Below are 9,587 nucleotides of genomic sequence, written 5' to 3'. Positions count from 1 at the left end.
GGAAAAACAGGCATTTTGAAGCCTAGTTGTGAGCATTGTTCCAAGGAGCAGGCAGACTGCCAACATGCAACAGTCATTCATATAGGTTTGGGGTGTTTTCAGCCTATGGTGTCTCACTACAGTTTGAACATGTAGTCTTTACTCTTTCTTTCCTGCACTGCTTTTTCTGTCCCTTGTTAGGTACATTAAAGAATAGGCCAGCTCTTCACAAGCTGGAATCTAATTATTTCCTCTATTACTGGGACATTGCTGCTCCTCTGGTGCCTTCATTAAGTTCCTGTCTCCCACTGTGCCAAATTCATTACATTTGTGGTGCTCAAGAGCTGTCTATGCCTACTGTGAGTGTACTGATTGTCTCAGGAAGGGATGGAAAAGGGTTCATCCTGAGCCTTATGTGTGACACCTGTGTGACAGACCAGACTGTCTCCACCCTCAAAATGTAGAAATGCTGGCGGTCATCTTAGCTGCTGCCAACCATCTATGCTACCTGAAGATTTGAAAAAAACAACCTCTGTCTTTTTACCCTAGATAAGCAGTGTACAGCAGCAGCCTGGAAGGGAAATGGGAAGAATCAATACCTTTATAGATGCTGGAAGAACAAGTACCAGACATTCTTAACTACAATTTCTAGACTTGAAATTCTGTGATGCTGGTTAAACATGCAAGCGTGCCTTTTAGTGCTGCAGAAGATGCTCTGCAACAACAGTGGTAGCCTGAGTTTCTCTTCCTACCACATTGTTATGTATCTTTACTGTCTTGATCCAATGAGGGACAGGCCACCTCCAATGGTCACATAGTCCTACAACCCCAGTGGCTTTGCACCCTGCAGTGAGCCTGCCTGGAGGACATAGAGAGAGGGCAATTCTCTGTTGCTGTGCAGCCAGCTGTGCCTAGTCCCTCTCACACCTCCAAAAAGCAAGCCATGGCTATGAAGAGGTGTTTTTGTGATTTGCAGTATGTACACTGATCCTTATGGCTATATAATTTGAAGAAACGTTAAAGGCAGTGATGTGCTCTAGGTGTATTCATGCCAACAGCTGCAGGGGCTGCCAAGATGCTGAAGTCCTTGAAGATGTCCATTCACTATTCCTCTGCAACAGCAGAGGGTCTAGCCCAAGATATGAAGAATTTTGAGAAAAATCCAACTGTTTAAAAACATCCAGTAGAGATTTTTACTGAAAATTCTACTCACCTATGCCTCAAACTTCCATTTCAGATAACATTGTGATTTTTGGATCTGCTTGACACAAAGCAAGTGTTTTTGTGTTACCTTGTTGTAAGGCATTTGTTGTAGGTATTTGTTTGATTTTCCAGAACACCATTCCTAACTTTATGATTAGTGCCTCTTCTGTAGTAAAAAATCTGAATATTTTGTCTTTGTGATCAAGGGTCAAGGGTTTTGCAGTTACATATACTCTGTGTGTATTTTCCGATGAAGCAGCTGGCAGTGACACAGTGAATTTGGTCTCCTGACAGCTGTGCTCCATGTAAGACATTAATGCACTAAAGTGTTCTCTTTAGAAGTTGTGTGAGATTAATGAAGACTATAACACCAACAATAGTTGCATTGCGATACATGGCTTTACTCCCTGGAGCTGTATCCAAACCTGAAGCGGATTATTTTTAGACTCACTGCTTGACATTACATGATGCTCAATTAATAGTTATTTCATTTATTTATCATCTGTGACACAATGCTTTTTTTGCTTTTAATTGAAATTTCAGACATATCTGTTTCACAAACTTAGTGCGTATATTGAGTTGCAATTACTAAAAATAGAAATTTCAACAAATGCTCTCAATTGCTGACTACCCATTCAGCATGCGCTTGATTTTTATTCCTTATGTTCTTTCCTATTGTATCTGAATACCTAATGAACAATCACAATCCCCAGCCCTCCTGCCTGCAGGGCACCATTATAGAGCTGTGCTCCATTTTTCTTGTGGAGAAGCAGAAGGAACCACACAGCAATGTTTTCAAATTTGCATCGCTGAGAATTTGGAAATGGGGACATGGCCTGCAGTAGATTCTATTGCAGTGACTGTCTGTGAGACTCAACACTCTTGATGAGCATTCACATTATTGCAGTGAATATTTTAAACAAATATAGAAAGAGCACCCAAAGAGCGTATCTGCACCAAAGGAGGAGAAATGTTAGTTGTGTCAGGTTATATGGTGTAGAATTTTAGAATAAACTCCACAAAAGCAAGTGATGTGTCCTCATTTGACCACGCAGGGCTTACCATGCCAGGCTTCCTTTAATAATCTCAGATGTTAAGGACACAGCTATAGACAGTTTGCAAGAGGAAGGCTTTGCAAGTATTTTGTAGAAATGCTGACTTTACCCGAAGAATGTCCCATCTAGATTTCCAGCTTTATAAAACCCCCACATTTTATTTGCTGTAACATAGGCAAAAATAGCATTTTGACTCTCTTTCTCTCCAGTGCTCTTTGCCAAAAGACTATAGTGTTTTAATCAAAAGACTAGACTGTTTTAATCGAAAGACTACACTATTTTAGTGAAAAATCTTAGTAAACATAAATAAACCATTTTACACGATATGCGAAATAAATAGCATTGTTGTTCCCCACAATATGTTCCAGCTGAGAATCTGTGTTTTACAGCATACACCTTGAGTCCTTAAGAGCAACCATGCCTTCCAACAGCTTTGATATGACTTGGGCATCAATGGATCAGGTCATTTAACATGACTGAGGTGAGCGGAGTTCTCATTTGATAGGAAAACTGAGACAAAAAATGCTTTCCGGGCAGCCAGACAAAAGCTTTTGAGTTGAAACCAGTATCCAGAATTTCTAACTTTAGATGTTATGCCTAATCTTGTGAGCATTTTGACATGCTGGCATGTCTCTGACACATTCATTACCTGTTAGAAGTAAGTGGAAGGGCAGCTGTGCTTGCAGGGAGATCCTCTCTGCTACTTAGCCCAAACTAAACCTCTACATGCAAACTGAAGCAAATAACAGTAATTTTTCTGCTGGTTTGAGGCTTCACAGTAGGGTAAATGCTGGTTTCCTCGTATTCAGTAAGCGTCTGTTGTCAGTGAGTTGGATCTGGGTAACAGCCCTCAACCCCTAAAGATTAACAACTCACCTTTCTATCACTTTAGTGGAAGTGTATGGTGGTTAAAACTCCCTTTAGGTCACAGCTTCTTTTTTTTTTTCAGGCAACACAGCAATGTCATGGTTCACAAATTAAGAGGTCAATTGTTTGTCACTGGAGCTGAAAATACCTCCCTAAAGGTTAGGCCTCTGAGAGACTCTTTAAAATGCTGGCAAGTTTCTATGACAATGGTGCTTTGAAAAGAATGTTTTCTGATACTTATCAGGGAAGCAACCTCAGCAGCTGGTACCTTATCATTTAGGACTCATTAGTGGGGAAAACTTTGCCACGCTGTTTGGAGTGTCACTTGACATTCCTATTGTTGATTACAGAGGGAGTTAAACCTATGGTGCATAAAACTCAGTAGCACTTATAAATGTAATTTCCAGTCTTCTTTTTTTCCCCAAGGAAAGGACCGATTTTGTGAAATACAGCCAAAACCAATGCTCTTCACTCATACAGCTGTACTACCAGTTCTCAGGGGCTGCTTTGCTGCGTGTCCATGCTTGTAAGGGGGTAGGTGTAAACTGAATCTAGTTCTCCTGGCTGCCAGGCCACAAACCACTGGGTTCCTTATGAAAGTCACCCAAACAGCCCAGTACTATGTTCTAAACTATGAGTATACGTAGGACACGTGTTACAAGGAGTCTGCAGATTGTAATGTCTTTGCATAGGCATCTCTCTCTATTCGGTTTGCTACTGCAGCAACCTCTCCAGAACATCACTGCTGGTCAGCGTCTTGTGTCCTGGTCTTGGATGAGGCTTTTCAGTGCCTCAGAATTGAAAGGGGAAATGGATGTACTTTCTGCAGCAAGGACCGTCTTCCCTGTTCTGTTATATACATTAATTGCTTTGTACTGTTCAAACTGAGCACACTGGTAACCAACAGATCCTCAGCCTCCTGTGAGAGTATTCAAAGGAATATCTTGTACGGTACTTGCTTGGTAATGGTCCAGAAAATACTTTTGATGAAGAGGGGAAATAACCAGCAGACAGTTTTGTTGTGAATTTCATTGTTAAATTCTTGCTTGTAAACTCTGGGTTATTGGGGATGAAGACGGGCTGGAGCAGCAGCATTATCCTCCTAGTTGTGGTGGTGGTACAGAGCACCACAAAGAAGCCCCAGCCAGTGCCCCCAGCCACAAGCATGCAGTAGTCCCAGATTATCTTTGTTTCTTCTATAGGAATTGTGCTGTTCTTTTGATGGTGTGATCATGATTACAATGTTCTTATGAACTTGATCATGGAACTACTAGGTGAGTGTCCATGCGAGCCTAGCAGACTGACAGCCCCTTACATGATCAGCTCTCTGTGAACACATCTACTCTTCTTTTCCTGTTGACTGTGTTGCTGACCTTGCCTTTTTGTGTTTAGGAAGAACACACTGTAATGCACTCAGGGGCTTTCTCACATTTGCAGTAGCCGGGAGGACAGTGAAACTTTATGGACAGAGCATATACAGGCTGGGGAAGAAGAAGAAAGTAGATTTGATGCTTTCCCTTTTAAACATAATCTTTCACCCTGTTCTCCTCAGCCTGCGTTAGACACTGAGAAGTGGACTGTGGCAGCCTGGTACTGTTGCTCACAGAGTAAACTTTCTGCCATGTAGTAAATAACGGAAACGGTTGTATCTTTTTCCCCCCATAGTTCAGCAGATCTTCCTGTGTACAGCCTTCAGGTTTGGAATGAGCAGGAGTCTTTTGTTTACTTTGAGAACCTCATCCTCCTTACAGAATTGCTGGTTGAACGTGCAGATGACAGACTATGTGAGGTTTAGGCTGTAGTTTGTCAGTGCAATTCGAAATAAAAGAGAAGAGATGTGGGTGGGGTGGGGTGCAGGGTGAGTGTGGGTGTGGGTGTGTTCTTGCCTGTTTTGTGCCGGAGATAAACGTTTTGTATTTTCTTTCCAAATAAAAGCCTGGAAAGAAAGGGATTGATTATGGCTATACTATGTTAAAGAAAGCTTGCAGAAAACAAACTGGTTACCTTCATATCAACAGTCTGGACTGCATGATTTTAGCTAATAATTAAGAAGGAATATATACTGTGCTTAAGTTTAATTCACAGGAAATTGAATGATTCTTTTTCCTGTGTGGACAAATGTTGAAATAAAGAGAGTGAGTACGTGGACAAAAGGCATGTCTTCTCTTTAGTGCTCTGGCAATTCTCAAGAAAAGCTTTGGTAATTTTAGTCTACCATTTAGATAATGTAACCTTGACAGATTGCAAAAATTAATTGTAGTTAAAAAGTACAATAAGAAATGAGATGCCAAGCTTATTGCTGGGGTAATCAAACTGGTTTGAAAAGAGCTTCTGTAATAATGTTATGTATTAATGGGTCAGAGACATTATACTTTAAAATAAGCTGCCACTTTTTTAATCAGCCTGTAAGTACAGTTACATTGATGATCCTAACCAGACCACTGTACAATACAAACAGGCCATTCATTAGAAGCTGTATTCCAGCAAGGACAAACACAAACGCACATGCTAACCCAGAGCCATCTACACGACTCAGAGTTTTTCTGAAACTTGATAAAATCTGAGGATGACTTCAGGTCTGAAACTCAGGACAGTATACCACTCTGACACTAGTATTGTACCTCTAGGATTATATTTTTTTGTCTAGTGTTTTTTTTTTTTGTAACCAAATATAACCCAGATTGTATCATATTACACATGGTGTAGCTCTGAGTTCATTTTAATTTTTAATAGTAATCTGTTTTCTTCATCTGCCTTTAAGTCATGCCACAGGAACATCTGCTGGTTCTCTTCTTGTATACTAGTGACTTTGGTTTTGCATTTTTATGGTGCGGTTTTGTTTCCATATGACGGTCTAAGTCAGCTTGCTTGTTCAGATAGGGGCAAGGGGAGGTAACATGCTACTGAGTTACAGTTGTACTGGATTTGGCCCCTGCTTACATAGGGAACTTAAGAGTCAGTAGCTCTTCCCCATGCTGTCCCTCTTCCACTTGTAACAAATGCGCTGGGCTGAAAATCTGTTGTCCCTTATGCTTAAAAGTGCTCTTAGTGCTGAGATGAGAGTAGGGTGGTCTGTCCCTGGTAATTCTGTCCCTGTATTGCAGCTTTGCAATATAGCCTCTGTGCTCTGAAAATTTAGGCTGTCAAGTTTACTCTTCAGGATGCACCAACAAGCCACTGTGTGATGGAAAATGTTACTTAGACCCCCACCAACCAGACATATCCGCAAATCTGATGTGAATCTTGTGACAGGCGGCTGGAAAGATATCTTGAATTCTGTGAGGTATTAAATAATTGGTGGGATTTTTCTGATACTCTTCTTCTTTCATGATGTTCTGAATGGGAAAAAAAACCCCAAACCTAAATAAATAAAAATAAAAATTAGTCAGTAAAATGAATATATGTTAATTTGAATATGTAATACTTTAACATGCAACAGGTTTTTTGAACAGCGGTCAACTGAACATTTCAGCTTGTAAAAAGTATCACATTTATGAGTAGGCAATATGTGCTACTATTAAAATAATTCACTTGATTTTACTTTTATCAGCCACCTTGAAATAAGATCAAACCTGTTGCACTGTTATCTTATGGAGGAAATTAATCATGTCTGTATTTCAAGAAAGAGTCTTTTTCCCTTCTTGTGGGGGAAAATTGATTGATCTTAAAAGATTTTAGGTCACCTCTTTGTTGTGTGTGTGTGTGTGTGTGTATGGAAGGAAAAAAACTAGCAGAAACAGGGAGAAAAAAAATGTGCAAACCTTATTAACAGGAGCTCAGTTTTTAGTCCTGACAGACTTAACTAGCAGAAGGGGAAGGGAAGATCTGGGGCTGGCTGCCAGAGAGGCATTGCTGAGTGTAAACACTCCAAGGCATCTCAGAGTGCCCTTATCATAGGGAGCCCGAAAGTGTTTGTACTCGGGGACTCTGCAGTCAGGAGCAGCCTTGCAAGCAAAGAGTGTTTATTGTGGATTTTTAGTACGGAGAAAACTACAGCCAAGCTGACCAGAAAGACTGGAATTTCATCTCTTCCCCCTACCCCCGCCCCCTCTGTCTTTCTCCCTGTCGCCCACTCATTGGATTTCTCTCTCTGCCAGCCTTTTAAACCAGAGATTACTGGGTCAGTGACATTCATTATTCCTTTTATGATCTCGTGTTCAGCGGAAAAACACTGCTACCTGTAAGTATCTGCTTCAAATGTGTTGTATACACTGAATGCTGTTGTGTTTACGTTTGTAGTAGTGTTTAACAGCTTAATGAATGTTGCAGCAAAGCGGTCAGACAGTAAGTTTTTTTTTTTTCATCCATCAGGATGGATGAAAGCTCAGTTCTAACTTTGGAGGAAACAAGCGCTAGTTCTTGCCAGTAGTTTAGTAGAACTTAGCTTGGAAGTTAAGGATTCCAGGCACCTTAGTTTATCCTAATGTTCAAGTCGATACAGATTTCTCAACTATGCTGGCTTTCTTCCATCAGTTCTAGTAAAACTTTGTGAGTTTATCTTTTATAAGAGCTTGGAAGCACTATGCCAGATTTCTTTTCTTAAAATTGCCTTTTTAGTAAGACACACTGGGAGAGAGAAATGTGATAAAAAGGACTGAAAAACATAATGAAAACTTTCAATATTATTAAGTCTTTCTAAAGGATATAGCTTGTTTAGCTGGGAGAACTTGTTTTTTAAATGCATGTTTTAAAATTGTAGACTTTTATTTTGCAGTAGGGATCTGTGAGAGTTTTCACATTTTCATGTACATTCATACAGCTGACAATCTGAATTAGACAGATGTTCATTGGTCATATGTATGTGCAAATGTTTGTGTGTGTTTCTGAACACATATATACATGCTTGCACAGATTTAGATTTCTCACTGATTTCTTTGCATTTATCTAGAACCAGACTCTAAAACATCACATTTGAAAGATTAGTTGTTGTCACCCTGTATTGTGCTAAGACACTTCAACAAATCCTGTAGATAATTGTACAGTTTCTTGAAACGCTTATTAAAAGGGGATTTTGCAAGCTACATATTTGCTAGTTAGAGAATTCTACTAGTTCATCATCCCAGCTAACTCAGGACTGCACATTACCTCAGGCAAAATGCAGCTCTGCTGTTGACATGTGTCCAAGGCGCCTGTGGGAGGCATTGGCACTGTAAATCACCAATTTCTCTCACAGTAAAAGAACACACACATCTGTAGAAGTTGTCCCATCTCTTTTTTCTTACTCGGGTGTTACTGCTGTGGGCCTGCCAACATTTTATTTGTGATTCTTCCCTAGAGTTTATTTTGCATGCAACATGACTTCATTCACGTTGTTTTGACCTAGAGAATGAAGTGTAGATTCACCTGTAGATTTTGAACACTTTTTCCAGCATAGAACCCTGCTCTGAGAAGAATTAGGCAAATATAAGGACAAATGATTCAACAAATCCCTGGACAATTGATTTTTCAGATGGAAGTACCTCACACCTGTTCATTCATTGTACTGATTTTCTGCAGTCCTAGAAGTGGTCTTGATAATATTAGTCTATGACAATATTAGTTACAGTACAAGTGGCCTTGATAATACATGTCTATGATAATATTAGTTACAATACAACAAGAATTAATTTATTCATGGGGAAAATAAGGTATCACTGACTTTGTCAATCTAACAGTAAATTTAGATGGCAACAACAGTATGTATAGTAGAAACATCATAGTAAAATAGCACATGCTGGTCAAATAATGACACACTGAAAGTGCAGTCCATTTGACTGTACCTGCTCAGCATGAAGGGAGACTGAGCATATCATTTGTCATCAATACTTCTCTCATTTTTTGAGATACTGTGGCAGTTGTGGACCCAGATTGACTTTTCTCATGCTAATGGCTGTATGGGCTACAATTACTGTAGCTGGGGTGTCCATGCACAGCTTCATGCTTCCACAACTTGCAACAGAAGATCCTCAGGATGATTCAGCTGCCTTTTTTGCAGTTGGGTAAAAAAACCTGATCAAACTACGTTTGTGAAGTTGTTGAATGTGTTATTTCTACCTCTAGTTGCTATCATTATGAAACCTGCAACAGTATTTCAAAGAACTCTAATAGCTGGCTGAGAAGATGATAAACTGTAGCTGAATTTTGTTTGATTTTCTGAAAAATGTTGTCTAACACCACTATGTGACTATATGAGCTGACACGTTATAGCTGCACGGTGCAGGCATCCTGAATGCGTTGGGATACACTTTTATCAATGAAAATTTTAACAAAGGAGGAACTATGGTTTTGGTTTCTTTTTTAGTGGATCCAGATTACTTTTGATGAACGTGTAACTATTTAATCTAATGCATGCTCCTCGTTTATGAAACATAATTTGAAAACAATTGTATCACATCTGAATAACTTACACGTTTCAGAGGAACCTCAAATCACATCAAGCTCTCAGTGGAGTTTCCTCACATACCTTCAGAAACCTAAATTTATATCTGCGCTAAATATACCCTC

Source organism: Charadrius vociferus, unplaced genomic scaffold, assembly GCF_000708025.1.
Source record: "Charadrius vociferus isolate BGI_N301 unplaced genomic scaffold, ASM70802v2 scaffold198, whole genome shotgun sequence".
Taxonomy (NCBI): Eukaryota; Metazoa; Chordata; class Aves; order Charadriiformes; family Charadriidae; genus Charadrius; species Charadrius vociferus.
This window is presented reverse-complemented; position numbering follows the sequence as displayed.